Source organism: Canis lupus, chromosome 12 (genome assembly GCF_048164855.1).
Source record: "Canis lupus baileyi chromosome 12, mCanLup2.hap1, whole genome shotgun sequence".
Classification (NCBI taxonomy): Eukaryota; Metazoa; Chordata; class Mammalia; order Carnivora; family Canidae; genus Canis; species Canis lupus.
Genome location: NC_132849.1, coordinates 7,818,238 through 7,842,615, shown reverse-complemented (window position 1 = coordinate 7,842,615; position 24,378 = coordinate 7,818,238). Strand labels below are relative to the sequence as shown.

At 39.3% G+C, this 24,378-nt stretch overlaps 1 protein-coding gene and 1 pseudogene across 20 annotated transcripts in view; one reads left to right on the top strand and one right to left on the bottom strand.

The window, feature by feature from the left end:
• Nucleotides 1-24,378, top strand: part of PDE4DIP (phosphodiesterase 4D interacting protein) — a 223,239-nt gene that overhangs the window by 6,081 nt on the left and 192,780 nt on the right. The window lies entirely within an intron of this gene.
• Nucleotides 3,281-4,959, bottom strand: LOC140600634 (ubiquitin-conjugating enzyme E2 D3 pseudogene; annotated as a pseudogene).

The window sequence follows — 24,378 nt, the reverse complement described above, 5'->3', positions numbered from 1 at the left end:
AGTCCCCATGTCCTGCAAACTCTGGAAACTCAATGCTGGGGCTAGGGATTGGAGGCTCCCCAAAGAGCCTCACAAGAAGGCACTGTACCACTCTAGAAGGCCCTTGAGGTAGTCCCAGGACTGCTTGGCATTGGTACCACATGTGTCCTTCATCCATTCCCGGAAGACATCTTCATCTTCCTTAGCACCAGAAACTGGCCAAGGACCATATAAGCCTTGTCAAAGCCCCTTCCTCCAGCTTCTTGCCCAGAACTTCACCAATCCTGGCCAGGCTCCCTGGTGGCCTCTTCCCCCCACCCCCATGGATTCTGCCATGATATCTCAGTGCTTTGGGGAGGTTATCTTCATCAGTTTAATTGGTAGCTTTAGCTCCCATATAGCTCCTCCTGCCACCCAACCACTCCCACTGATGCCTCATCCCACTCCATATGATCTTGATCACAGCAGTCCTTTTTAAGTTTGAAGATCATGTAGTGTCAATCTTCCAACTTTATCCTTCTTATTTTAAATCATTTTGGCTATTCTAAGTCCTTTGTATTCTCATATACATTTTAGAATCTACTCCTCAATACAGACAAAAGTCCTGCTGGTAATTTAAGTGGGATTACACTAAGCCTACAGAATTGGTATTTTAACAATATTGAATCTCCTGATCCATACACATGGTACGTACTCCATTTATTCAGGCTAATGGTTCTCAGCTGTGCCTCATAAGGGACATATGACAGTATCTGGACACATTTTTGTTTATCATAACTCAGGAGAAGAAACTAAAACTGAAATGAAAAAGTGAGTGAAGATAAATTCATGAGATATCAAAATTTGTGGATAGAGCTAATGCAGTACTTGGAAGAAAATTATGGCACTAAAAAAGAAAGTTCTTAAATCAATGATCTAAGCATCCACTTTAAGAAACTGGAAAAGTAAGAGCAAATGAAATTCAAAGTAAGCAGAAGAAAGAAACAATAAAGGATCAAGCAATAAACCGAAAAGAGAGGAAAAAATAGAGAAGATTAATAAAGCCAAAACCAGTTCTCTGAAAAGGTAAATAAAACTGATAAACTTCTAGTCAAGTTTATCAAACAAAAATATATGATATGATATATTTCCTTATGATAGATAAGGACTATTGGGGATATTGGGAATGAGAAAGATGACATCACTACAGATTCTACAAATATCAAAGGACTAATAACTGACGGGGAATTCCAACCCATTAGGATACCTGAGTGGCTCAATTGGTAGAGCATACAACTCTTTTTTTTAATTTCTTTTATTTATTTATGATAGTCATAGAGAGAGAGAGAGAGAGGCAGAGACACAGGCAGAGGGAGAAGCAGGCTCCATGCATCAGGAGCCCGATGTGGGATTCGATCCCTGGTCTCTAGGATCGCGCCCTGGGCCAAAGGCAGGCACCAAACCACTGCGCCACCCAGGGATCCCTTTTTTTTTTTTTTTAGCATACAACTCTTGATCTCAGAGTTGTAAGTTTAAGCCCCATATTGGGTGTAAAGATTATTTAAAAATAAAACCTTATAAAAAAGAAAACAGAATTCCAAGCCATCAATAGCAGAACATTAAACCAAACGCAGTCCTCTGAGCACAGGACCCTATACAAGCGCACAAGTTGCACAGAAAAGTCTACTCTGCTGGTTATAGAATTCTAGATAACTGCTTTTATTTTTTCTTTCAATATGTTATTATTTCTTTTATTTTTGTGTTTTTGTTTCTTCCAGTACTTTAAAGATGTTGCTATGCTGTTTTTTAGCTTGCAATTTTTCTAATGAGAATTCTGCTCTCATTATCTTTGTTTCTCTATATAAAATGGGTCTGTTTTCCCTTTAATGCCTTGAGGATCATCCCTTTTTCATTAATCTTAAGCAGTTAGTTATAATGAAGTCTGATGCAGTTATTTTCTTTGTGTGTGTGTGTGCTTTGATTTTTTTGTTGAGCTTATTAGATCTCTATGCTTATAATTTTCATTAAAGTTGGGATAATTTTAAGCTATTATTTCTTCAAAAATTCTTTGTTGCCCCTTCTACCTAATTTTCTTTGGGGACTCCAATTACCCAAAAATTGTATCAATTGAAATTTTCCCATATATCACTGACACGCTGTTCTCTTTTCATTTTTCCAGTCTCTTGTCACTGTTTAATTTTGGATCATTTTTATTGCTGTGTCTTCAAGTTGACTAACCTTATCTTCTGCAGTGTCTAATCTAATAGTAATCCCATTCAGTTCATTATTCATCCAGATACTGGCTTTTTCAACTCTAGAAGTTTGATTTGTCTTTAAAAAATGTATGTTACCTAATCTGATCAATCTTTCTACTTTCTTAAACATATGGAAAGCTATAATAAATATTTTAATTCTAATATCTGTGTTGGTTCTAGTTATACTTAGAGTGATTAATTTTTCTCTCCATACTCAGTATTGAATATTTTCCGGCTTCTTTATATACCTGTAATATTTTATTAGCTGTCACACATTGAACATTTTACTTGCTAGATGCTAGATAATATTATATTTCTATAAATATTCTTGAGCTTTATTTGGGGACATAGTTAACTTATTTGGAAACAATTTGATCCTTTCAGGTATTGTTTTTAATCTTTGTTTGATAGAGCCAAAGCAACATTTCATATAGGGACTGACTTTCCCTACTACAGGGGTGATATCCTTCTGAATACTTTACTTATGAGTTTTTATGAAAATTATGTAAATTACGAGGGTTTTTTTTTTTACTTTAGTTAGTAGAGAGACAAACTATTTCCACCCTTGTATGAATAGAAGGATCATTTCCTCTGATTCTTACCCTTAGTTTTCTCATACAAATATGCTGATCATCACTCAAATGAATATTCAAGATATCTGGAGTTTACTCTTCTTTCTGGTACTCTGCTCTATGCACTCTAGCAGCCTTGGCCATCCCAAATTTCTAGCTTTATCTCCTCAACTTTGGGAGACAACTAAGCTTTGCCTGGGTTCCTTCTACCACTGCTACTTGTAAACTCTCTTTAGGCAATAAACAAGGGCTCATTTTGTTTCTCTTGTCTCAGGGATCACTGTATGTGTTGCCTGATAACCAGGGCCTTAAAGTAATTGTTTATGTATTTTGTCTAATTTTTTAGTTATTTCTGTCAAAGGTGAGGAAAAATAAATATGGACCCTGCTACATCATGCTGTCTGGAAGTAGAAGTACCTCTCTAGCCATCTTTTTTTTTTTTTTTAAGATTTTATTTATTTATTTATTCATGAGAGACAATGAGAGAGAGACAGAGACACAGGCAGAGGGAGAAGCAGGCTCCACACAAGGAGCCCTATGTGGGACTCAATCCTGGATCCCGGGATCACGCCCTGAGCCAAAGCAGACACTCAACCACTGAGCTACCCAGGTGTCCCTAGCCATCTTTCAAATTAGTAGTTTTCAACCCTGACCACATTAGAATTACCTGGCATTGGGAGGAAATTTTAAAAATGGATGTACAGTATCTACTCCAGACCAGTTAAACAAGATTCTTTTAGATTGAGGCCCTAGCATCCATATTCCTTAAAAATACTCTGAGTTTTCTCATATACACTAGGGTTAAAGAACCGTGGATTTAAAAATAATTATTGCATTTAGGGGCACCTGTGTAACTCAGTCGGTTAAGCCTCCAACTCTTGATTTCTGCTCAGGGCATGATCTCAGAGTCATAAGATTTATTCTGATTTTAACTTAGCATCACATGGCATAGCTCTGAGTCCATTCCTGAGATATTCTGTTGTACTTATATCTTTTTTTTTCTGTTGTACTTATATCTATCTGTTTTATAGATTTATGCAGTCTCTGGCACTAGGAGTTCATCTGCGTTTGGGTCACATAGCAGTGAACAAATGGATAAAAGAAGTTTAGAAAAGTTAAAGCAGAGGCCACTATGATCTTAGAATATTGAGACAAATGATGCCATTACTGTTAATATTTGGAAGATAAATTCTTATCGTAAATGTGACCTTAGGTGGTTTGAAGGGGTTGCCTGTAGAAAAATGAATTGTCAGAAAGAATACAGCATCTTGACATGGACTTTCATTAGGTCCCATAATTGTGGTTTGCCAATGAAACATACCATCCCCAACTGGATGTGCAGAACATTGTGCTGGAGGGTCATGGTCCAAATCACTAAGTTCCTTATTAATCCATTTCAGCACCATAGTCTGTGCTTTTCTTCCAGCTCCTCACTTTCTTGGTGTGTGCTCAAAGGTCCAGCCAAAACTCTTGATTATCCAGGTGGCAGGGAAGGATTGTTTCTTTCACACCAGTTCTGCCAGACACAGAGCCTCCCTCAAGCTGCGGCCTCAGCCTCCCCATGAGGTAGCTGGTGCCTCTAGGCCCAATGGAGCTCATGCATGTGACACCTCTCTCTCTTTCTAAAACAAAAAAAAACTATTTCATTTATAAATAATTCTGAGAGACTTTGGTGTTCTGTCACTCCAACCAAGACATAAGGCAGGGAGGCAGTGTAATGCTATAGAAACTTTTAAAGCAGGGAACTGTCATATTTAGATCTTTCCTTTAGAACTGTGTGACAACCATATGGGAGATGGGGTTAGGTGTGTTGAATGAAGATATAGGGGATCATTGAGAAGCTAGGGTCAGAGGTAATGAGGGCCTGAACTTGGGCATTGGTAGTAGAGAAGGTGAAGAAGGGATGAACTTGAGAATTTCTGAAGTAGAAGGGATAGGATTTGCTGATCAAGAAGGATGAAACAAGAGTTACTCTTAAATTTCTAGGTCAATTATGGAGTAAGTAATAATATCATTAACTGAGATAGATAATATGGTATGAGAAGTAGGTATCAGGGAAATGAATTACTTCAGTTTGGGACATCCAAAAGTTGTCTTGTAGAACCATCTCTGACCTGAAATTTTTCTGAGCCATAGGAGAGAGAAAACATTTAGAGCATATCTTCTGAATGTGCTGTAAAATTTTTAATAGGTGTATCTTTCTCTTTTATTTGACTTAGGTATATATTAAAATATATTTACATTTCTTGTGCATGCATCAGTTAATAGTAGAATAAAGTAGGTATCTTGTAGATGACAAGGTCAGGGATTATTGTAGAGATTTGTTAATGCTTATTTATTTATTGAGGCTGTGGGAGCATTCATTTCTCCCTCTTTTGGACAAAACCCCTACATTCCTGGGGAAGTGGCAATATGGTGGAAAAGCAGGACTCAACTCACCTGGCCCCACAAACTTACTTAGATAACTCTCAAAACATCCTGAACACCTACAAATTCGACCTGAGATTTAAAGACAGAATAGCTGGAATGCTACAAAGAGAACAGTTGTTGCTTCTAACAGGGTAGGAAGGTGAAAAATGAATAAAAAAAGAATAAAGTGGGGAAGGGAAACTGTGAGTAGCCGGGCTAAAGCAGAGTGGCAAAAGCCTCCAGAGCAAGAAAGCCCAGCCCCGGAGAAATGGGAACTTTAAAAATCCACACCGGAGTTTTCCCTGACTGAAAAGTGCTTAGCAAGGAAATCGGGCAGAATCGCAGGAGGGACAGTGAAGGCTTAAGATTCCTGAGTAACTATAAGTGGAGGGGGGCCCGGGGGAAAGCTCACTGCAAACTGCAGTCAGATATCGGTAAAAGGCTGGAGCCCCGCATTCCTCCAGGGCATTTGGGAGAAGCCAGTCAGTTAGGTGGACCAGGTCCAGAAGGAGGTGGCTGTATCCCATTCCCTTCAGGAGAGGCAGTCCCCGGGAGCACGGGTCCAGTGGCACAGGGCCCCAGATCCCAAGGCACCCAATAAAACAAAGTCAGAGATCAGGCATTCCCCCTGGTACAGGAGGAAGAGGGGACGGCACAGTAAAGCAAGAATTCTCCTACCTCCAGGCGCCCTGCAAGCTGTGCACCCACACCTGCCCCCAGGAGCATCTAGGCCAGTGCGGACTGGGAGACTGTGGTTAGTTACTCGAGGGAGCTCCATTCTAGAGCTGGAAACCTGGCTGCCACCATTGTAGTTTTTCCTCTTTGTTTCACCTTGTGCCTGGGAGAGGCAGGACTGCCAGGGAACAAAAGCCTCACAGGATGAACAGCTCATACTGAGCCCAGCACCTGTCCAGGGGTGGGACATCTCTGCAAAGGCACCTGAGAATCAGCACAGCAGACCCCTCCCCCAGAAGAACTGCTGGAAAAACAAGGGAAGAGCAAGTTTACTGACAAAGGAGCACTGGAAAGCTCCAGGACTGAGGGAAAATAGTATATAGAACTACAGGGTCCTTTTTTTTTTTTTCCATTATGACTCGTTTTTATATCAGACTAAAAATGTCCAATATTTTTTCTCTTTTCCCACCTAAACTACAATATTTTACCAGCTCTTCATTTTTAAGTTTTTTCCTTTTTGACTTTCATATTTTCACAATTACATGTCTTAGATATATTTTTCACTTTTGGATTCCCATCAATGTATTCAATTCAATTTTGGTAGATATATGAAATATGGGTGTTTGTTTTTTGTTTTTGCCTCGTTTTGTTTTACAATGGAACTTCGTACCTTCTAAAACATGACCAACATACACCCAGAACCAAGTGGAACACCATGTTGGCTCATTCTGTGAGATTATATTCTCTTCTGTCCCATTCTGCCCCCCTCTTTTATTTTGTTTATGTTTTTGTGGTCAATGTTGGGGCTTTATTTTTTTTTATTTTTTATTTTTTTTTTAATGTTGGGGCTTTATAGAAGTATTGCTGGTTTATATAAATTTGGGATTGAACATCTTCTAACACACATAACAAAATACACTCAAAATAAAAAGGATCACCCACTAGGACACCTTAGGTAGACTACATTCTCTCTCCACTACCACTTCCTCGCCACCATTATCCGCCCCCCTTTTTTCCCTCTATTCTCTACTCTTTTTTTTTTCTTTTTCTTTTTTCTTCTTTGTTTTTGGATTTTTATTTTTACTACTTTGTTTTTAAATTTGTTTTTCACCACAGTGGTCCTTTTGTTTTATTTTTTTCTATTCTTATTTTTCTTTAATTTTCTGGTTTCTGACCTCTTCAGAATCATCCAGGGTGTATTTTACTTAGTTTGTGGTTGATATTCTTGACTCAGGCCGCTCATACAGCCATTCTGCATTGGGCAAAAAGACTAGAAGGAAGAGTTCACCACAAAAGAATGAAATGGTATCAGTACTCTCTGCCACAGAGTTACAGGATTTGGATTTAAATATGATGTCAGAAATTCAATTCAGAAGTACAACTATGGAGCTACTGGTGGCTCTGGAAAAAAAGCATAAAGGACTCTAGAGACTTCATTATTGCAGAATTGAGATCTAATCAGGCTGAAATTAAAAATAGGTTAAATGAAATGCAATCCAAACTGGATGTTCTAACTGTTAGGGTTAATGAGGTGGAAAAGAGAATGAGTGACAAAGAAGACAAGTTGATGGTAAGGAAGGAAGCTGAGGAAAAAAGAGAAAAAACAATTAAGAGTCCACGAAGAAAGGCTTGGGGAAATAAATAATAGCTTGAGAAGGAAGAATATACATCTAATTGGGATTCCAGAAGAGGCTGAGAGGGAGAAAGGACTATAAAGTGTATTTGAACAAGTCATAGCTGAGAACTTCCCAAATCTGTGGAAGGAAACAGGCATTCAGAACCAAGAGATAGAGAGGATGCCCCCCCCAAAATCAATAAAAACCATTCAACACCTTGACATTTAATAGTGAAACTTGCAAATTTCAAAGATGAAGAGAAAATTCTTAAAGCAGCTCGAGACAAGAGACTCTTAACTTATATGGGGAGAAATATCAGATTAACAGCAGACTTCTCCACAGAGACCTGGCAGGCCAGAGAGGGCTGGTGTGATGTATGCAGGGTACTAAATGAGAAAAACATGCAGCCAAAAATACTTTATCCAGCAAGGCTGTCATTCAGAATAGAAGGAGAGATAAGGAGCTTTCAGGATAGGTAGAAACTGAAAGAATATGTGACTACCATACTGGTTCTGTAAGCAATATTAAGGGGGACCTGTAAAGAAAGAGGAAACCCAAAGAAACAATCCACAAAAACAGAGACTGAATAGGTAATATGATGACACTAAATTCATATCTTTCAATAGTTACTCTGAATGTGCATGGGCTAAATGAGCCCATCAAAAGATGCAGGGTACTGGAATTGATAAACAAGCAAGACCCACCTATTTGCTGTCTCCAAAAGACTCATTTTAGACCTAAGGACACCTCCAGCCTGAAAATGAAGGGATAGAGAACCATTTACCATTCAAATGGTCCTTGAAAGAAAGCTAGGGTAGCAATCCTCATATCAGATAAATTAAGGTTTATGCCAAAGACTGTAGTAAGAGATGAAGAGAGACACTATATCATACTTAAAGGGTCTATCCAACAGGAAGCTTTAACAATCATGAATATTTATGCCCCTAATGTGGGAGCTGCCAAGTATATCAATCAATTAATAACCAAAGTAAAGACATACTTAGATAATAATACACTAATAGTAGAAGACTTCAACATGGTACTTTTAGCAAATGAAGATCTTCTAAGCAGAACATCACCAAATAAACAAGGGCCTTTAAATGATACACTGGGCCAAAGAGATTTCATAGATATATATGGAACTTTCCATCCAAATGCAATTGAATACACATTCTTCTCAAGGGTACATGGAACTTTCTCCAGAATAGACCACATACTGGGTCAGAAATCAGGTCTCAACCAATACCAAAAGATTGGGATTGTCCCCTGCATATTTTGAGACTGCAGTACTTTGAAACTAGAACTCAATCTCAAGAAGAAATTTGGAAGAAACTCAAACACGTGGAGGTTAAAGAGCAAACTACTAAAAGATGAATGGATCAACCAGGAAATTAGAGAAGAATTAAAAAGATTCATGGGGATCCCTGGGTGGCGCAGCGGTTTGGCGCCTGCCTTTGGCCCAGGGCGCGATCCTGGAGACCCGGGATCGAATCCCACGTCGGGCTCCCGGTGCATGGAGCCTGCTTCTCCCTCTGCCTGTGTCTCTGCCTCTCTCTCTCTCTGTGACTATCATAAATAAATAAAAAATTAAAAAAAAATAAAAAAATAAAAAGATTCATGGAAGCTAATGAAAATGAAGATAAACCATTCAAAATCTTTGGGATACAGCAAAAGCAGTCCTAAGAGGGAAATACATCGCAATACAAGCCTCCCTCAAAAAATTGGAAAAAACTCAAATACATGAGCTAACCTTACACCTAAAGGAATTGGAGAGAGAAAATCAAGTGAAACCTATACCAAGCAGAAGAAAGATAATAAAGGATCGAGCAGAACTCAATGAAATAAAGACCAGAAGAACTGTAGAACAGATCAACAAAACCAGGAGTTGGTTCTTTGAAAGAATTAAGATAGATAAACCCCTAGCCAGCCTTATTAAAAAAAAAAGACTCAAATTAATAAAACCACAAATGAAAGAGGAGAGATCACAACCAGTGCCAAGGAAATTTAAATGATTTTTTAAAAGATTTTATTTATTCCCCCCCCCAAAAGGATTTTATTTATTCATGACACACACACACACACACACACACACACACAGAGGCAGAGACACAGGCAGAGAGAGAAGCAGGCTCCATGCAGGGACCCCGATATGGGAATCGATCCCAGGACTCCAGGATCAAGCCCTGGGCTGAAGGCAGGCTGAGCCACCCAGAGATCCCTATAAATGATTTAAAAAATATATTATGAGCAGCTATATGCCAACAAACTAGGTAATCTAGAAGAAATGGATGAATTTCTGGAAAACCACAAATTACCAAAACTGGAACAGGAAGAAATAGAAATCCTGAACAGGCCAATAACCAGATTAATTTTGAAGCAGTCATCAAAACCTCCCAAGACACAAAAGTCCAGGGCCAGATGGCTTCCCCAAGGAATTCTATCAAACGTTTAAAGAAGAAATAATACCTATTCTACTAAAGCTGTTTCGAGGTATAGAAAAGGAGGGAATACTCCCCACTCATTTTATTTTTATGAGGCCAGTATTACCATGATTCCAAAACCAGACAAAGACCCCACCAAAAAGGAGAATTATAGACCAATATCTCTGATGAATTCGGATGCAAAAATAATCACCAAGATACTAGCCAATAGGATCCAACAGTACATTAAGAATATTATTTACCATGACCAAGTGGGATTTATCCCTGGGATGCAAGAGTGGTTCAACACTCATAAAACAATCAGCGTGATAGATCACATCAACAAGAGAAAAAACAAGAACCATATGACCCTCCCAATAGATGCAGAGAAAGCATTTGACAAAATACAGCATCCATTTCTGATTAAAACTCTTTTAAAGTGTAGGGATAGAGGAAACATTCCTCAGCATCCTAAAGGCCATGTATGAAAAGCCCACAGCGAATATCATTATCTATGGGGAAAAACTGAGAGCCTTTCCCGTAAGATCAGGAACATGACAGGGTTGTCCACTCTCACCACTGTTATTCAACATAGTACTAGAAGTCCTAGCCTCAGCAATCAGGCAACAAAAAGAAATAAAAAGCATTTGAATTGGCAAAGAAGAAGTCAAACTCTCCCTCTGATGACATGATACTGTTTATAGAAAACCCCAAAGACTCCACCCCAAGATTGCTAGAACTCATACAGCAATTTGGCAATGTGGCAGGATACAAAATCAGTGGTATTTCTATACACTAACAGTGAGACTGAAGAGAGAGAAATTAAGGAATAAATCTCATTTACAATTGTACCCCAAACCATAAGATACCTAGGAATAAACAGAATCAAAGAGGGAAAGGATCTGTAAAACCACAGAACACTTCTGAAAGAAATTGAGGAAGACACAAAGAAATGGAAAAACATGCCATGTTTATGGATTGGAAGAATAAATATTGTGAAAATGTCAATGTTACCCAGGGCAATTTACACATTTAATGCAATCCCTATCAAAATACCATGGACTTTCTTCAGAGAGTTGGAACAAATCATCTTAAGATTTGTGTGGAATCCGAAAAGACCCTGAATAGCCAGAGGAATATTAAAAAAGAAAACCAATGCCAGTGGCATCACAATGCCAGATTTCAAGCTATATTACAAAGCTGTGATCATCAAAACGGTATGGTACTGGCACAGAAACAGAAATATAGATCAAGGAATAGAATAGAGAACCCAGAAATGGGCCCTCAACTCTATGGTCAACTAATAATATTCAACAAAGTGGGAAAGAATATCCACTGGAAAAAGGACAGTCTCTTCAATAAATGGTGCTCATAAAATTGGACAGCCACATGCAGAAGAATGAAACCAGACCATTCTCTTACACCATACACAAAGATAAATTCAAAATGGATGAAAGATCTAAATGTGAGACAAGAATCCATCAAAATCCTAGAGGAGAACATAGGCAACAACTTTTTTGATCTTGACCACAGTAACTTCTTGCAAGATACATCTATGAAGGCAAGGGAAACAAAAATGAACTATTGGGACTTAATCAGGATAAAAAGCTTTTGCACAGCAAAAGAAACAGTCAACAAAACTAAAGACAACCTACAGAATGGGAGGAGATATTTGCAAATGACATATCAGGTAAAGGGATAGTATCCAAGATCTATAAAGAACTTACAAAACTCAACACCCAAGAAACAAACAAAAAAATCAATCATGAAATAGGCAGAAGACATGAACAGAAATTTCACCAAAGAAGACATAGACATGGCCAACAAGCATACAAGAAAATGCTCTGCATCATTTGCCATCAGGGAAATACAAATCAAAACCACAATGAGAATGGTGAAAACTAACAAGACAGGAAACAATGAGTGTTGGAGAGGATGTGGAGAAAGGGGAACCCTCTTGCACTGTTGGTGGGAATGTGAAATGGTGCAGTCCCTCTGGAAAACTGTGTGGAGGTTCCTCATAGAGTTAAAAATAGAGCTACCCTATGACCCAGCAATTGTACTACTGGGTATTTACCCCAAAGATACAAATGTAGTCAAATGCTGAGACACCTGCACCCCAATGTTCACAGCCGCAAAGTCCACAATAGCCAAACTGTGAAGGAGCCACTATGTCATTTGACAGATGAAAAGATAAAGAAGATGTGGTCGATATATACAATGGAATATTAGCCATCAGAAAGGATGAATACTTACCATTTGCTTTGACGTGGATGGAACCGGAGGGTATTATGCTGGGTGAAATATGTCAATCAGAGAAGGACAATCATCATATGGTTTCACTCATACGTGGAATATAAGAAATAGTGAAAGGGATTATAAGGGAAAGGTGGGAAAAATTAGAGAGGGAGACAAGCCATGAGAGACTCCTAACTCTGGGAAATGAACAAAGGGTTGGGGAAGGAGAGGTGGGTGGGAGGTTGGGGTGACTGTTGATAGGCACTGAGGAGAGCACTTGATGGGATGAGCACTGGATGTTATACTATATGTTAGCAAATTGCACTTCAGTAAAAAGAAATGAAAAAAAAAAACCCTACATTTCTTTTAGAAAATTACCTTTTTTCCCCATTGTTCATTAAAGGAAAGGTCAATTAAGGTCTCCCAGCTATATGATGCTGATGAGACTCACATTAGGACAATCTGACTGTCTTCATAAACATCGCACATATTTGGTGGTGCCACATAAAGTAGAAAAATGGTTGAAACCAGGTGTTTCCTGGCTCCTTATTGTTTCTTCTGCCCTTTCTGAGCCTATTCTTTTGAGTCTTCAACTCTTCCTTTGATTCTGTGGGTCTTCCCTTCCAGCTATCCTTAAAAAAAATTTAATTTAGCCAAAGTTGGCTTATTCATCTTTTCAAAAAGTATGTATGGAATGCCGGCCATAATACTGGGTGTTGCAATAGAATGAAGAGTAGGATTATTGAATAAAGGCTCTGCCTTCACAAGCTTAAGTTTAATGAAGTTGTAGGAATGGTGAGGAGATACACAGCATATATATATATGATAAAGTGATTTCTGATGTTAATAAGGTTTATAAGGAAAATAAAATAAAATCATTGATTAGAGAGGGACCGAGCAGGTTGTGAGAGAACTGTAATTGTCAAGCCCTAAAGTCAGAATAAGCTTGGAGTGTTTGAGGAACAGAAGGATGACCAGGACCGAAGGAGCATGCTGAACAGAGGGAGAGTGGCAGGAAATGAGAGAAGAGGTGAGCTGAGATCTTGTAGACTGTGGTAAGAATTTGATTTGCTTTGGAAAACCAATGTAGGGGTTGAAGCATTAGCATGACATGATCTCGAAAATGTTTTAAAATATCACTCTGCTTTTGTAGAATAGACTTTAGGAGGCCAAGAGTGGAAGCAAAGGAGGCTACTTTGGAGACTGTTACAGTAAGTAGACCAGATATGAGATAGTGGTTATTCATATTGTGGTGGTAGCAGTCAGGCTGGTAAGAAGTGAATGGAGTCAAAATATATTTTGGAAGGGCACCTGGGTGGCTCAGTCGGTTAAGTGTGTGCCTTTGGCTCAGGTCATGATATAGGGGTCCTGGGATAGAGTCCCACATTGGGCTCCCTGCTCAGCAGGGAATCTGCTTCTCCCTTTGCCCCTCCCCCAACTCATGCTCCTGCTTGAGCCCAAGAGTGCATGTATGCACACACGCCATCCCTCTCCCCCTCCCTCTCTCTTTCTCTCTCATGTGCACAAAAATAAACAAAATCTTTAAAATATATACACACACAGGAGGTAGAGCCAACAGAATTTGATGGTGAATTAGATGAGGAGGTATCAGAGGCCCTTTTCAAAAAAAGTATTTAAACCTAAAATTTCTCTAAGAAAATTAAGTCTATTTAAACAAAAGATTTTTTTCATGTTAATGGGGAAAAAAAGATTAATTTTTCCCCATGCCCTCAGGAATTAGTTCAGGGATAGGCACTTGACTCAAACAGATTTCTTCAGGGGCCTCCTGAAAGAGGCAGCCTCTCTTCTAATGCATGCAAGCCTCAGAGAATTTCTGTAGGGCCTCCTGGCAGATAATTCACTGCATTGAAGATGCTGAAAATAAAATCAGAACAGAAAATGACTGAGATGAGAAAGATAACTTCACTGTTGGAGTCTTTGTATTAAGCTATATTTGAAACCTTGGGTTGAAGTTTTCTGCTTAACCGTAGTTGAAGTTTTTTCCGACTCATTATGGGGGTGGTGGTGGTTAGGTGATATGGGACAGGGCTGGAGGTCTCTCCAATGGAGGGGACCCTGGATAATATAAAAAACACCTTCACAGAGGGTTGCATATGATGACCAGATGGAGAGCCCCATAAACAAAGAGTATTTGTGCTAGATCTCACAAAATTCTGTAATTTAGATTTTGATCATCAACATTTATGGCAGCAGCAGTATCATTGTTATGATGATTGCATTTATAATTTGCATCATTAATAGTTTTTACTGAGCACTTGCTACATACCAAGCCATATCTTAAGCAATTTATTAACATAATGTCATTTGATCCTCACTGCAATTCTGTGAGAAAGATATTATTTTCCTTTTTATAGAAAAGTTAAATAATGTGGCACCATATCACAGTTACAAAATGGTAGAAGTGGTGCTTAATTGGCAGGTGCTAAATCTGTGTTTCATGTGCATTGGAGTAATTATTTTTGTCCATCTTGCTTTTAAAATATTTCTTTTCAGTGGCCCTAGATTTTCTTTTTCTTAGAAAACAAACCAAAACAAGAACAAAAAGCCTGTGATAGAGCTTTGACAAATATGGTCTGGTCTCCAAATTAGCATAACAAGTGTAAAATGTCATTTATTTTAATATAATAAGCTCCATTATCAAAATTTGACCTTGGGAGGGTTTGCTTTCTTGTTATTTTTTTTTCTTTTTTTTTTTTTTGAGGGTTTGCTTTCTAATTCATACAGTCTAAGTCAGTCTAAGTCCTGGAAGCACGGAAAAATGAATGACCTGTTTAAAACAAAAAGAGGCATACCTGGATGTTACTGAAAATCTATCAGAAAAACATCAAATAGTTCCATATTCAAATCAATAAAAGTGGGTGAATTGTACATTTCAAAGCAGAATCTGGAGCACTGTTCAAATAACAAATACTTAAAACAAGCTGGGCTCACTGCCCAGACCAATAAACACATGAATTCACAGAATGGGGCGATTTTGTTCACTCTGTGTGTGTGTGCTTATTGCACACTCACATTCAACTGTGCAACATTAGCTCAGAGAAAGTGGAACCAAGAAATGTCAATATGAACAAGTGACCTTAGTGTACAAACAGAAATAGTACCATATTTTAGCATCTTTCTTGTTTCCAAAGTATTTAAATCTGTAACATCTTTTTGCCTTCTTGCTATGCATATCTTGACTTTGGAATCTCCAACTAAATAGCTTTATTAATTTCAACAAGAAAGGTTTTCATGGGGGCACCTGGGTGACTCAGTTGGTGAAGCATCTGCCTTCAGGTCATGATCTCCGGGTCCTGGGATCCAGCCTTGGCATCAGGATCCCTGCTGAGTGGCAAGTCTGCCTTTTCCTCTCCCTCTGCCCCTCCCTGCCTACCCCCTGCTTATGTGTACATGTGTGCTCACCCTCTGTCTTTCTCAAATAAACAAACAAATAAATAAATATTTTTTAAAAACAAAGGTTTTCATGGATTGCACATATCTTCTAAAAGAAAAAAATATTCTTGGTAGTAATTAAAAGCACATTCTGGAAAGAGAACTCTTAAGCAATGTATTATACAGAATGGTCTTACAAAAGTACTATTTATTTGGTCCTTTAATTGTCACCATAAATCTAGGTCCTACTGTGTAGACTTAAATAAATGTTCTAAATTATTTTTCTTAACTGCAAAGAGAATAATAGCTTCTTTTTGAATGAGAGAGCTAAGTCTTTAACTATACAGCATCACCTTGGATTGAGGGAAAGTTTAGGAGCCTTATGAATCAGTCGTCTATTGCTGCATTGCAAATTATTCCAAAACTTAGTGACTGTAATGGTGAATTTTATGTGTCAACTTGACTGGATCACAGGGTCTCCAGATATTTGGTGAAAAATTATTTCTGGGTGAGTCAGTGAGGGTGTTTCCAGATGAGATTAGCAGTTGGAATTGGCAGACTGAGGAAGGCAAATTGCTCTCCCCACTGTAGATGGGCACCATTGAATTCCTTGAGATCCTAAATAGAACAAAAAGACAGAGGAAGGGAGAATTTGCTCCCCCTGCCTGGGCACATGAGTTGACACATTAGTCTTCTAACCTCAGACTGGGATTTATACCATGGGCCTTCTGGTTCTGGAAACAACATCAGCTTTCCTGGGTCTCCAGCTTCTAGACAGCAGATAGTGGGACTTCCCAGCCTCCATAATTGCATGAGCCAATCCCTTATAGTAAGTCTCGTTCTGGTACCAAGAGTGAATTACCAGGGATCATTGGGGGCTACCTTAGAGACTGCCTACCACAGTCTACATCCATTACAGAAATGCCTGGAAATTCGAGGAACAACAGGATTGGCTCCCTTCCTTCCTTCCTTTTGAAATGAGGCTAGTATAGATCAAGCACAAAAAAGAAAGGATAAATGGATTCAGAGCTGAGGCCAAAGACTATGCCATGTTGTTTCCATCTGTATCTACAGAACAAAAAACATCAGATTCTACTTCCTCAATCACCCCTCCAAGCATCCCTGAAAGATATGGTCAACAGTGACTGGTTCCAGCTATCTTCTTGCATGCCGCAAGGGTTGAGGAGAACAGTGTCTGGACAGTGTAAACTGTTTGCAGCACAAGAGGTACACTGGTTGAAAGGCTCTGCCTTAGATAACCTATTGGGAGACCACCTTGTATATGCAGTTTACGGTGATGGTTTCTAACCACAATGTGTTTAGCAAAGTTGGCTTGCGAAAAGATCCTCGTTGGTGTATCCATTGTCTCTCCTATGTACCACCATGTAACAGTACTTGCCACCAAATTAGAGTATGTTTTTAATATAAATTAGCAAAGCTGCCCTCATACTGGTTGCGGCTTGGTAGAGCCAGAAACTGGGGGCATATATCCCATTAACATACTATTTATAACATTACTTATGTTATTAGTAAAATTAATAACTACTGATTTTTAAATTAATAACTTTCGTAATTATTTTTCATTATTGCATTATTTCACTCTTGAAGTAATACTTAAACTTTTATAATTCAAAGGATTAACAGAATTTCCACATGTAAAACATATAAGGACATTTTCACTCCAAATTATACCTAGAAAATTTGCCTGTATTTGAAGATGAATGTTCAGATAGTAACAAAAATCTACGTGGCACATTCTATATGTATTAGTGGCATGCTCTGGTCATCAGATACTATGGTATCCACATAAGCACAAGTTCAGAGATGTAAGAAAGCATTTGAAGTAAGCATTCAGCTATTGAGTTTTCTAAAACTGAAGCCAAATGGCAGATTTTGGCTCAATGGCAGTGCTGAACTTTGGTGCATCTCTAAATTTTATACCTTCTTCTTACTCTTCTAGTTTGACACAGGGGCTAGTTTTTCTCAGCCTTCAACTTGAAGAGCCTCAGCTCTTCAATGGCTACAACTTTTTTTCTCTTTTCCTTGCTCCAGGAAAACCTTAAAAGCCATTTGTATATTTTAAGACTTTTGTGTATCTTACCTCCTTCTGTCTTGGCTGGCCCCCAGGACCTCTCTTCCTTTTACCCCATCATCTCAGGACTTGGTCTGTCCACATCTCCCAGGCAGAAATTGGATGTCAAGGAAGACTGGAAAAAGGGCCCAATCTCTGCAAATAAAGAAGCAGGAACTGAGGTAGACAACTGGGGCCCTACTTTTGGTTGAACTGGGCTGTTATACTTCAGTAAAAGAAAACGGGAAGCAGAGTCTGGCCTGAGATGAAGGGACTGTCAAGAGCCTAGAAAATGGTTCAGCCCTTCAGGCTGAGGTTCTGAGCTGTGATTCCCCTGTCCTGTTCAGGGGGTAGATTTTAGAAAAAAGTGGCACAAAGGGTGGCACAAAAGACCCAAGATTAAAGAAGCAGACTGGTCCGGTGAGACAGATTTAAGTAGAGGCAGAAGGCAGGCCTAGGGTGCCCCATCACCAGGAATAAGACAAGTCCTAAAGGGATATGAAAATGCCTGGTACCTGCAGACAACCTAGTAGGTAACATAAATGAGTGAAACAGGTCAGGTGTAAGACCATATGGGGTAGTGTTGGTGACTGTGAGTATCTGGAGCATTGATGATCCATCTAAGGACCAACCTTTATCTGTGAGCCTGATTTTGTAAGATAGGTTCTGTCAGCAAGGAGCACCTCTAGATAGTTTGCACTGATACAAGATTAGGTTCATGGTCTTGTGGATAGGCAGCTCTTGCCAAAGGAGAGGCTCCAGTCTGGTGAAATTTCCTAGCAGCTTGAATTCAGTAGAATGTGCATGGAGGATGTAGCATGGCTACTTTGATTTCTAGAGCCAACTATGGTCCAAGAGATGGAGGGACTAAAGGTGAAGTGGATTTCATTTTTGACTTGAGTATGTAGATGCCTCAGAGAGTTGAGGCTCAGGGTTTTCTTAAGAGGGAAGGTTCCTAAAATTTCCATTCTAGTGAAATTGCTTTGGCAGCAATACATAAGATAAATTGTTCTTTTTACCGTCTCCCACCATCTCCTCTCCCCATACTGTTCTACCACCTCCCCAATGCCCTATAAATCACAGGAACTTGCCCTTGAGCCTTCCAACTATTTGGGAAGGAGGCTAGGAGGAGGCTGGAGAGTTACTTCTGCCTTGTGATATCTTAAAGGTGCCACCTGATCTGGGCAGTTCATGATGCAGAGAGAGCTGTTGCCAATAAGGTCAGCAAAACATAGCACTAGGGGATACCAGTAGAGAAGCATCTAAAGGTTTGGCTCTTGTGACGGCATCCAGGATGAACAAACCAGGGCCCTGAGCAGAGGGCAAGGAAGCACTCACTCCCAAGATCTTGCAAATGCAGAGGCAGAGCCTGCCTTTATTTAACATCTTGATATTTTGTTCATCATGGATTTTTTCTCAATGATTTTGTTTTTGAAAAATACTGCATTAAGATATCACTTATCCTGATTGCTGAATCTTTGGCATCCCTCAAATTTTGCACCACAGGTAAGGTGGTGCACTTCTTTCCTTACCGGAGGTCCAGTCTTGAACACCTTTACAGTTGAATCAAAAGCTTGATGGGGTGCCTGGGTGTTTCAGTTGGTTAAGCATCCAACTCTTGATTTCAGCTCAGGTCATGATCTCAGGGTCCTGGGATTGAGCCCTGTGTTGGGCTCCCCTCTCAGCAGAGTCTACTTGAGATTCTCTGCCCCTCCCCTCTTTTGTTTTCTCTCTCTGTCTCTCTCTAAAATGAAATAAATAAGTAAATCTTTTAAAAATATTTTATTTAAATTCAACTTGCCAGCATATAGTATAACACCCAGTGCTCATGCCATCAAGTGCCCTCCTTAGTGTCTGTCACCTAGTTACCCCATCCCCCCATCCTCCTCTCCTTCTGCAACCCTTTGTTTGTTTCCCAGAGTTAGGAGTCTTTCATGGTTTGTCTTCCTCTCTAATTTTTCCCACTCTTTCCCTTCTTTCCTTTGTGGTCCCTTTCACTATTTCTTATATTCCCCTTACGAGTGAAACCATATGATAATTGTCTTTTCCCTATTGATTTATTTCACTCAGCATAATACCTAAATAAGTAAATCTTAAAAAAAAAAAAAAAAAAAAAAAAGCTTGAACCAGTCCATCAGCACCAGGATCTTCTGGCTTTGACTTTTCCCTCCATCTCTTGAGAACTTACCAAAGCCAACATATACAGGATGCAATAATTTTTCTCTGTATATTATAACTTCTGATTTACAGCTAACTAGTATTTCTGTACTTATTGTTATATCACAGACCTAGCCTAAAATGGGGATACTTTTATCTAATTAAAAGAGTATTTAATGCAATTGTTGAACTTGGCGATGGTGAAAGACTGTGAAATATGCTAATTTTTTTGTTTAGGATTGTCATTGATATTGAACTCCACAGTATTTTGGCTTCTTATACGCTAAAATAGAAATTAAGACAAAAGTGAATATGCACATGTGGAATCTTTCTCATTAAAATTTTTTCTTGATTGTGTGATGCTTTCTGAGACTACATGTCAATATGTATGAATCCTTGCCAGCTGGAACAGAGGACGAAACAGCTGTTCTAAACTGACAAGAAATTGGCTTCCAGTAATTCTAAGTGTAGAAGAGGGAATTTATCTTTCTTGTACATTTGCCTTTGTCCTGGGAGTGATTACTTTGATGAGACTCATTAGTTGTGCAGATTTGAGCCAAAAATCTACCAGGGATAGCTCCTGATATTTGTTAAGTAACTGCGATGCAAATATTAGATTCTGTTTAATAGTGACAAAAGTGGACCTGGGAGAGATGATATTCTTTTATATAATCACAATAATTTAATAATTTTATCATTCTTAGGAGATGCACCCTGAAATATAGGGGTGAAGAGTCTGCATCTTACTTTCAAATGGTTCATCAATAACACACTGTGACACACTAAGTGTGTGTGTGTGTGTGTGTGTGTATAGAGAAAGAGGGAAACAAATGTGGCAAAATGTTAGCAATTGGTGAATCAACTAAAGGATTTATGAGATTTCATTGTACTATTTTTGCAGTTTTTCCATATGTTTAGATTTTTTAGTTTTTTTTCAAAATGGCGGTTTAAGGGCTGCCACCCTGGCTTAGTGGTTTAGCGCCGCCTTCAGCCCAGGGTGTGACCCTGGAGACCCGGGATCAAGTCCCACGTCTGGCTCCCTGCATTGGGCCTGCTTCTCCCTCTGCCTGTGTCTCTGCCTCTCTCTCTCTTTGTATCTCTCATGAATGAATAAATAAAATCTTTTTTAAAAATGGCGATTTAAAAAACAGATTTATGTTCTAAATAAATATATCTACATATACTTAAGTATATATTAAAAAATATATACACACATACATATGAATTATAACACTGAACTTTTAAAACTTTATGTATAATTTCTGTGTATCCTTAGGTCCAATCTGTAGAGGAAACAGAATACCAGGGATTCTCAGTGTCTGCCAGAATTTTAAATCCAGAGAAATCCATCTTGGATTATATGAGGATAAGCTAATAGGTGGCATGTTACAAGAAACAAAGGCAGAGACCATAGCTATATGGATGCCTTCTCGTAAGCAATGTTTTCTAATTCAGAATTGAATCCAAGCTCTAAACCAGGATCATGCCCTGCCCTTAGTTATCATCTCTATGAGTCTTTAAAGTGGTTTGGGTTGCCTGATACACTCTCCCTGACCTTGGACTGGAAGTGCTTGTCCCTTTCCTCGAAAATGACTCACGTTTTAGTGATGGTGCAATTGTCATGAATGCCTTGGAAGCTATTTGTAAATTTATTCTACTATTGTTTCTGGTTCCAGAAATTTCTTTATTAACCCTCATATCAATGGCTTTAATTTTTAAGGCCAAATATCTATGTGCAAAGCAAGGAGAAATATCCATGTAATTATTCACACAAGTCTCTCCTTACTATTCCAGCCCCCTTCCTAGAAATTTGCATACCACATTTCTTGTGCAATTCCTCCTCCTCTAGCATTAGATACATGTAAATAGTGGGTGTTGAAAAAACGAGGGGGAATTGTATGAGTAAATTACCACCAGCTGTCTGAAGGCTTGGTCATAATTTCTTTCCTTGTGGTTTTCGTTACAGCTGACAGACAAGGGCGGCAAGTAAAGGAGATGGGTCTGAATACACACACACACACACACACACACACACACACACACACTTCCCTCAAGACAGGGGGAGAAGGTTGGGAGACAAAGGGAGGAATACAAGATGGAGGAAATATCCACTCCTCCCTCTCCCCAACTCTAGCTAGGAAGTGAGGGAAGCAGCTCATCCAGCTTCCTTGTCAGTGCTTTGGTCTCATATGATAAATCAGAGAGCTGAGAAGTAGAAAATCTGGGTCACTGGCCTAGCCCTAGAGTGCAGCTTGGAGCAGAACTGAAATTAAAATTCACAACATCCATAGGGGATTGGAATCCTGCCTGGTATGCAACCATTAATAAAAAAAATAGCTATGATTTATCAAATGCTTAAAATGTGCTGGGCAAAAATTAAACGCTTTACATTTATTATCTCATTTTGTTCTCACAACTACCCTATTAGGTAGTTATTATCATTAACCTTCTTTTACAAATGAGGAAGCTAAAGCAGAGTTTTTAACTTGTCAGAATCACGGGGTTGGAAATTGGTGCAGGAGGGGAGATTTGAAAAGCTCCTGGATTCTAGAGCCAGGAATCTAAAATACTCTGTTATGATGCCTGTTAGTGACATTGGGCAATGCTGCAAGGCTCTTCCAGATGAAGGGGACCCCAAACAGTCAGGGAAGACTGGGAGCATTTCTCCTTCTACCAGTGAAAATTTAAATTTTTAAATAAAAGCACTGTATTTTGCAATCCTAATATACGATAAAGTTTTGTATTATTAGCATCCTTCAGGACTCAGATGCTACCTTTCTTATGAAACCTACTCTAGGCAGATTTAATTAATCACCCCCCCCCCCGCACCAAGTTTCTCTTTGTACCATTACTGTGGCACTTCGCACAATCTGATTTGTGTTATTGTTTGATGAATGCCTGCCTAACTTCCCACACTAGATTTTAGACACATAGCACAATGTCTAGCATATGCTCTGTTCATGTTTGTTGAACTAATAATGTTGAATCGAATGAACTAAACTAACCAAATTGCCTCAGAGTTTTGTCAGCTCGTGGGAATAAATTAAGTCCCACGAACATTAGCTACTTCTGAACTCCCACCTGTTCCTTTGGGAAATGGAGTGTTTCTCAAAGTCCCCCCACCCCACACAAGTATATCCACTTCTCCTAAGGGTTACTTCCCAATCTCTATAAACTGCCTGCAGTTCAGATCCCTGATGCTCTGAGGTACAGCTGTCCTGTTGCCTACCACATATAGTCCTAGAGTCACACACTCCCTGGCCCCTGCCCCATTCCAGTGCCTGAAGGGCAGATCTTTCAATTCATACACACATGGCCTGTCTTCTCCAGGTTACTTGCATGGTCTAGGAAACCAGGCACATCCACCCAAGCCTCAGTTCTGCCCATTTAGGTTGCTCTGCTTCGCTAACAAATATAGATCACAGATTCAAATGTATGAACTCAGTTGGATGGTTTTTCACCACATGAAACTCCAGTTTTATTATACCTGGGAACCTGCTTTTTACCAGCCTGTCAGTCTCTCTAAGGCCCCACCTGCTCCTTTATAAGAGAAGGATGCCTTGCTGGGATGCCTTCTTAACGTTGCCTGGTTTCTCTTCATCACACTTACTGCCATCTAGCATTTTGTAGATAATTCTTTGTTTATTGTGTATCTATACCAGTAGACTGTAAACTCCATGAAAACAGGTCTTTTCTGTTTATCTGTATGTTTGTTTTACTGCTGTGTCCCTTGTATATAGAATAGTGCCTGATACACAATGGTTCTCAGTGTTTTTTGAATGAATGAGTAAATGAATGATGTATCAGAATTGTTATACACATTTTAAGGCATCATTTCAGCTGTCTATTTCTGCATTACCAAGGTACTTTAGAACTTCATGGCTTAAAACAACAACCGTTTAATTATATCTTGTGATTTTCTGGGTTGGGAATTGGAACAGGCTTCAGCTGGGTGATTTGTCTGTGCCACATGGCACTGACTATGTCACTTGGTGGTATTCAGCTGAAGGCTGTTCTGGAGGTCCCGGAACAATTTCACTCACATCAAGCATAGACTATGAGTCATGCCCAATGCCATGATGGGGGCTGCTGGATGGTGTTTCACATGTGGTCTCAGGGCCCCACCTCATAGTAGTCAGACTTCTTTGATGGCAGCTGAGGATACCAAGAGGTCTGGGTGGAAACTGCAAGACTTCTTATTACCCACCGTCGGAATTTGTGACCTAGCACCTCATTCTCTTGGTCAAGCAAAATTCACTAAGTCCATCTCAGATTCAAGGAGAGGAGAATTAGACTCCACCTGTTTATGGGAGAGTAGCAAAGAATTTTCAACCATCCTTAATCCACCACAGCCTTGCACCTTTTGGCCACAAATATTACCACATGCCTAATTCCTTTTCTCCGAAAACCCCCCAAAGTTTTTTTTTTTTTTAGATTTTATCTATTTATTCATGAGAAACACACAGAGAGAGGCAGAGACATAGGCGGAGGGAGAAGCAGGCTCCCTGCAGGGAACCTGATGCAGGACTCAATCCCAGGACCCCTGGATAATGACCTGAGCCAAAGGCAGATGCTCAACCACTGAGCCACCCAGGCATCCTGCCCCCAAAAGTT